Genomic DNA, 7,593 nt, shown 5'->3' with positions numbered 1-7,593 from the left:
TTAGATGTGTAAATATCTAATGTTGGCAAAAGAAAATAGTTTAAAGACATCATGCACATATAACTTTTCATCCACATGATGTTTACTACATTTAGTGGGCGCAGCCTACTTTGTAGTAGGCTGCAAAGTAGGCTGCGCACCATTTTGTTCCATTGGTACACCTTGAATTGCATTTTCTTTATTACAAAGAGTCTTTGGTCATACATGTATGGATTTCGAAAGTGGCCGTGGTCCCCCTTTAAGGGCCAGATTCAGTTGCAGTATGCCTAACACCAGGTGGTCAGTGAGCAGTGCTGATGATGATGATGATGTTTCAGTGGATGTTTGACAGAGTAGCCTGAAGGCCTCTATTGTGACAGTAACTATATTGTTAATTTTGTGTGTGTGTGTGTGTGTGTGTGTGTGTGTGTGTGTGTGTGTGTGTGTGTGTGTGTGTGTGTGTGTGTGTGTGTGTGTGTGTGTGTGTGTGTGTATTGGGTTTAGATTTTATGAGTCAAACTTTAGAGGCTGATTAAAAAAAAACGATCAAAAGAAGCAACAGAGGCAGAGATATCATGACCTTTAGTCTCTATATGGGTCAGTCAGACACCTTTAAAAAGACAGAAATTAGTAGAGGATGATTCTACCAGCTGCTCAGTATTTAGGCATATTAACAGAACGTAGAAGTGCCCTCTCGCACCCTGCTAAATTAAAAATCAAATGCTTCTGTTGATTCAGTCTAACAGATGTTAATCATCAAATCAAGCTCTCCAAAGACTTTGTGCCGCCACAGGCCATATGTTTCAGTGTGATTACTCAGGATCCTCTGGCAAACAACCCTTTGGTGCTTGCAGCCGCCACCGGCTTTGTTTTTTCTTCATACCTTCTGATGTTTTACTACAGGTCCCACAAGATGGTACAAACTTGATAAATATTACATCAGCTATTATATATTTATACATTCAATCATTATTTTGAAAATAACATCGTCTCCAGCATTTGGAAACTTGCTCATGTTATCTGCCTGCATACTGTAAGTGTGGAGCCTGACCGTACTGACATCAGTTATCACTGCCTGGCTAGTTCAGTTGTACTCCAAGGTGGTTTCTGTGTTAATACAATCATTTTAAGAGAATATGTTCTTTTGTTGGTTGGATATCTTATTTTGGAATTAAACTCTTTGGTTTTACTTGAATTGCCCCCCGGGGACAAATAAAGTTTTTTGAATTGAATTGAATTGAAGACAAAAAGTTTGTAGATGGGCTGCAACGTGAGATTAACGATCAAACAGTGGTTTGGTTTCCTGGCAACAAGCTTTTCTGAAAGAAGCAACAGTGTTAAGGCACATCAGAATTCATCCCCACCTTAATTATACATCTCTGGATCTGGAGCTGTATGAATCGTGATATTATACGGTGGCCATAGAAACATATGGGTAAGTTAAGGTTGCTAATATCATGCTTACCTACAGTCTTTGCACACAAGGTGCCCTGGAAATGAGTATGGTACTCTGTGGACCGGTGTTTACTTTGCTTTATTGAGATTCTGTCAATATTTCACAGAAGTCTTTGTGCTTATGCAGTAATAGTGCTTGTAAAACAAATTCAGTATATATAATGCACCATAATGCCTCAGTGCAAGATTGACATTTCCTTTCCAGCAAGGACAAAAAGACAAATGGCCTCAATTTTCTTGTTAAAGTCTAAGCATCATGAGCGTCATGAACACATGGCACTCCTCAACATTTTGTCACTTTTGCAATCTGTCACAGAAGAGGAACCACAATAATAAAAATAATATTTATATAAAGTCACCAATATTATGAAAAAAAATTCCAGTTGTAACGTTAGAATTACAACAGGTGATCCTGGTGAATGTTCATTTTACTGCACTCACAGTACACTCCTCCAGTAGTTTTCACTGTGTGATCTCAATACATTTTACACATTTTACAGTTTCAGCAAGACATGAAACAATTTAGTCGGATTAAGGGAGAGGCTATCTGTTTATTCTATCAAAGGCGGTTGTTAAATGCAAACATTGCCCTCCCTAACAGCAAACTTCATATCATTTTTATTATTTATTTAACAGTTGTGTAACAGGCAGGTCAACCTTGAACAGTCTGCTTTGCATGATGATGGAAGATGAAGAAGATTAAAGGACATAAAGACATATTATACTCATTTTCAGGTTCATACTTGTGTTTTGGGTTTCCACTAGAACGTGCACATGTTTAATGTTTAAAAAAACCCACCCTACCTGTATTCCTCTCTGTCTGAAACGCTCTGTTTTAGTGCCTGTCTCTTTGAGACCCCTCCTGAAAAGCTCAGCCTGCTCTGACTGGTCATCGTTTCTGGGTCTTCTGATGAAGGCCTTTCTTGGTGAAATAAGCCACCTGTGGCCGAAGCCGATACAATGGGAGCGGTGAGAGTGAATAAAACAGTAAAGTCTTGGGTTGGAAAACTGGACTGAATCCTTTCACCTACAAGTAATCATGTGTTCAGTCTAATATTAAAACATTGATTATAGTCACTCCCACTAGGCTATATGCGTGTCACCAGCTAAAACCTGCGTAAAGTATCAAAAGTAAAAGTACTCTTAATGAAAAGTGATTATTTTGAAGAGTCCTCCATTACTATAGCCTATAGAATAAGTGGTAAGCAAAGTTTTATAACTTTCTCATTCTACAGCTAAACAGTACACTAAAATATGTGTGTTTATGCAAGAAATAAGCAATACAGTAACAGAATATGGATTCATACATGATCAGCGCTGCGTTGTTTCACAGATCAGAGTTGAGAGCAGTCATTGCATAGGTGACTCCTCGGCTGTGAGTGGTTGCTGTAGGTCAGGCGCAGTGGAACATTGCAGATGTCATCAGCAGCACCAGGTCGAGGCAGAGGAACAGGATTTTTCACGGATTATAGTATTTGCTGTCAGGATATTTCAGAAAATATGAAAAAGAAATTGTCATAGAAAGTTATCAAATCCAGCTTAAAGACACCTAAAAACTGTCTCAACCCATCCCACTCTCCCCCAGTCATACGTTTTATAGGTATGATCTTAATCTGCAGTAACCACAGCTGATTTTAAATGTTTCCACTAGTGTGTATACATCCTGTAGCTAATAACACCAGAAAACGTATTTATTTAGCATTCAAAGATATTCTGTGAACGAAAGACTGGCCTGCTCTGTGTTTTGTTCTCAGAAGGACTTAAAAAGCTGGCAAAGAGGAAATGTAATCGTTTTTATGAATGAGTACACCAGGACGTTCAGTAATAAGCACGATTAATTCAGACAGGAGGATATGAAAGAGGAGGACACACTGATGGACGTACACTGCGCCTCAGCTCATGTTTGGACCAAATGGATGAATCCACGTCATTAAAGCTTAATGGGATTTTAATAAGGATGGGGGACAGGCAGGAGAGAGCGAGAGATAGATGTTCACCTTTAAATACGTTTTTTTTTCAAAGTGCAGTTGCCATGCCAACGCTGTTAGTGCAAGCCTCTGGAGTCCTTCAGGTTATTGGAGGGAGGACATTCAATTACAGGGAACTCTGAATATGATGTGAGTTCATAATAAACAATGCAGGCGCTGTCATTGCCAAAATGAGCGTGTGTGCTGGCGTGTTCCATTTTATAATGTGTACCATGTGAGAGGATGCCATAAAAAGAACATTAAAAAGGCACGTGTTATGAACTGTCATGTTGCTTAAAAAGAATAAACTTTAGCCCATTTGAATGTTTCTGACAGCACACATTTATGTATTGGAATAACACATGAAGGTATGAATATACACTGTGTTGGAAAGTATCAGGGGTGTGTGTTTTCAAACATTAGACGTATGGTTGATGAAGTTGATGCTTTTCAAGAGTGTTACTTCCCATTTCCAAGGACGTCCTGCAGAGTCATTGCTGATGTATATCTGTGTGCCTCTTCTGTTATTTGCTCCCCGTTTGCTCAATGGCCCTTACGTAAAAAACCGTGACATGACAACGTAAGACTGGTGCTAGATCCTCTTTTTGTGCAGTAAGATTGAATTGTGTGTGTGTGTGTGTGTGTGTGTGTGTGTGTGTGTGTGTGTGTGTGTGTGTGTGTGTGTGTGTGTGTGTGTGTGTGTGTGTGTGTGTGTGTGTGTGTGTGTGTGTGTGTGTGTGTGTTTATGTCAAAGAGAGGGAGAGAATTGTAGATAAATGTAAATGATTGTGATTAACGTAATGTACAAGGGGCTTATAATAACGAAGTATTTGCAGATACTGTATACTAATATTATATACTAGGATCAGGGCTATATTAATAGATATTTTGATCTGTCCTCGACCAAAGCTGGAAACACAGTACAGACATACACTCTTTATAAGGTACACCTTACTAGTACCAGGTGGGACCCCTTTTGCCTTCAGGACTGCCTTCATTCTTCGTGGTACAGATTCAACAAGGTCCTGCAAACACCCCTCAGAGATTTTGCTCCATATTGACGTAGTTTGCAGATCTGTCATCTCTTTCATAAAGAAATCTCCCGTTCCTCCAAAGATGCTCTATTGGATTGAGATCTGGTGACTGTGGAGCCATTTGACTACAGTGAACTCAGTGAAACCAGTCTGAGATTATTTGAGCTTTGTGACACAGCGTGTAATCCTGCTGGAAGTAGCCTTTAGAAGATGGGTCCACTGTGGTCATAAAGGGATGGACACGGTCAGCTCCAGTTCTCAGGGGGGCTGTGGTGTTTAAACAATGGTACTAAGACTAAGGTCCAAAGTGGGCCAGGAAAATGCCCCCCACCCCAGTAGCCTGAGCTGTTGTACAGGTTTCTTTCATTCTTTTATGTTGTTTATGCAAAATTCAGTTTAGCTGTAAAACTGGAGGGTTTGTCCGGCCTGTTGGCCGATGCGCAGTGCTTGGTTTCAGCTGAACTTGGTCACAAACCTTCTCATTTTACAGGATTAACAGTATACTAATACAGGTTCAGAGGCAGTCATTAACACTGCCTCAGAGACTCCTTGGCTCCGATTGGTAGTTTTCCTTCGGCACTGGGATATTGCAGATTTCATTCGTAGCACCAGGTGGAGGTAGAGGATTATCTGTCATATCATATAATACTGACAGGATATAGTGACAGTTTCAGCAAATATGACAAGAACTTTAATTTTATAAATGTAGTTTTTCTGTTGCAAATGTCCCCATAATGTAATTAAAATATGTTTCCTAAACTTAGTTTGATATTTTTCTCTGTATAGTACATACTGCCATATTCTTGCTATTTCTACTAATTCCAGTCCTTGCTTCATTTACAATGTCTAGTTCGTGTAATTGTAATAAGTGATTATATCCTGTAATGTTCTGCCACAACCTGGATCCATATATGTAATACGTCAAGGCAGTTTTATTTATATAGCCCAAATCATAAATCACAATTTGCCTCAATGGGCTTTACAATCTCTACAGCATATGACACTCTCTGTCCTTTGAACCTTGGATAAGGAAACATTTCGCCCAGAACAACCTTTAACAGGGAAACTGATGCCAACAAACACTGAAAACACCTGTGAAGTCAAGGGGAAGCTGAACATAAACTGGATATTATTAGTGTAATAGAGCCCCCTAGTGGTGAATACAAGGGAGATCACACTATTGAAATATACTGTACTGACTGGAATGCTTAAACCTTTGTGGTTAAGGTTCAATTCAGAGGTTGAAGATGTAACCAGATTTTTATTTGTACATTTATTTAAGTTAAAATAGCAACACCACAGTGTTGAAGTACTCTGTTACAAGTAAAATGAGTGCATACATGATGTTACTTAAATAAAAGTACAAAAGTATGAACATCCAAATATAGTAAAGGTAGTAGCAAAGTCGTAAGTAGTATCAAGGGTTCACATTATTTCAGAATAACATGTAATGTATAGATGTGTTCATGTTCATCAATGATGTTGCAGCTGATGCAAAGGGTGGATTTATGCTACTTTATATACTGCAGAGTCGCTTAATAAAAAAAAACATCATCATTTTGTATTAATAACTTGAATCTGCAAACTAGTAACTAATTCTATCAAATAATTGTAGTACAGTATTTGCTTCCAAAATATAGTGAAGTAGAAGTAGCATACCCCTTAAAATTAAACAGTACTTGAGTAAAACTATACAGATGTAACCACTGGTTAAATTCAGTAAACAAACTATATCATATTAACGTTGCAGAAATGTTATTTTTTTTAGCCGTCGGAAGATTTAACAACACAACAACTGACTCTCTTCAACATCACACACACAACCACACACATGCAACATAGCCAATGCACCTGAGCGACTCTGATCTCAAGATACAGATTTTAGCTGAGAAACTCTGTGGTATTCATTGTGACTTTTAACGCACATGCTCTGTTTATTTGGACTTTTTTCAACCACATGTCTTACAATGCTATTCAACACCCAAAAATATTTGATCCAAAGCAGCATGGTGCAAACTGTGCATGAGCATTGAATATTACCATATATGATTGCATACTGATGTTCTGATATAAACACTATTATGGATGGTTCACTATATATTGGCATGCTGTTTTACTATGCATAAATGATATATTGTATGTTATATACCATAGTAGTGTCACATATATCTACGTAACCTCAGGATATTAAATGAAACGAGTACAAAGCACATGCAATTTGGTCCAATACAACAACCATAACAGTTGGAAGGTCCAGTACATCTACTGGTGAACTCACAGTTACACACACCACAGGCAATATACTGTTATATCTATAGCTATCATCTTACACTGAAGGCAAAACACTATATCATTTTTCATGCACCAGTCAATATGTTTTTTTTGCTTCCATAACATGTCTTCAAGTTAGAAATAGATAATGCCTCATTTGTATATTTAAAGATAACATTTCAGAAAACTTGTCAATTAAAAATAATTGTTTCAATGGAAGTAACCAACTGGAGTTTCATGGTGACAGTTACAGCTTTACTGTATTCACCTGTAGTGATTTATACAACATTTCTTTCCTAAAAACATGGCGGAAATGTTTTTTTTTATGGCAAGAGATATCCAAAGTTCCCTCTGTAAAAACCTTTAACTCTACTATGTCAACAAAATGAAACATTGATTTTAAACCTATCAAATGTTTTTTCACATGCTTCTCTGGAAATATCTGCAAATTATAACATGTTTAATAATGCTGCATCTGCATATTATACATAAATTCCAGAAAACTTACTTAACAGTCGCTAACTGCCGGACGTGGCGAACACTGATTAGCTCAGGGCATTTAAACGTCTTTTTTAACCACTAATACTGCTCAAAATAACACCAAACCTCTGCAGTAGCATGAGAAGAGTCCCTACACATTAAGCACCAACAACGTAGTTAGTGAACCTGGAGTTTATTAAAATTGTTTTAAAGACTTACCTAGTGGCCCTTGTACCAGCTCCTCTCATAGTAAAGTCCTTTCAAGTCAATCCAAAAGGAAGGAGCCCATTGTTGCTTTGTTTTATGTGTCAGGACTCTTTTCATGCTACTGCAGAGGTTTGGTGTTATTGTGAGCAGTATTAGTGGTTAAAAAAGACGTTTGAATGCCTTCACCGTACTGTGCCAAG

Source organism: Echiichthys vipera (genome assembly GCF_963691815.1).
Source record: "Echiichthys vipera genome assembly, chromosome: 2".
Taxonomy (NCBI): domain Eukaryota; kingdom Metazoa; phylum Chordata; class Actinopteri; order Perciformes; family Trachinidae; genus Echiichthys; species Echiichthys vipera.
The sequence above is the reverse complement of the archived record's forward strand: the minus strand, read 5'-3'. Positions refer to the sequence as shown.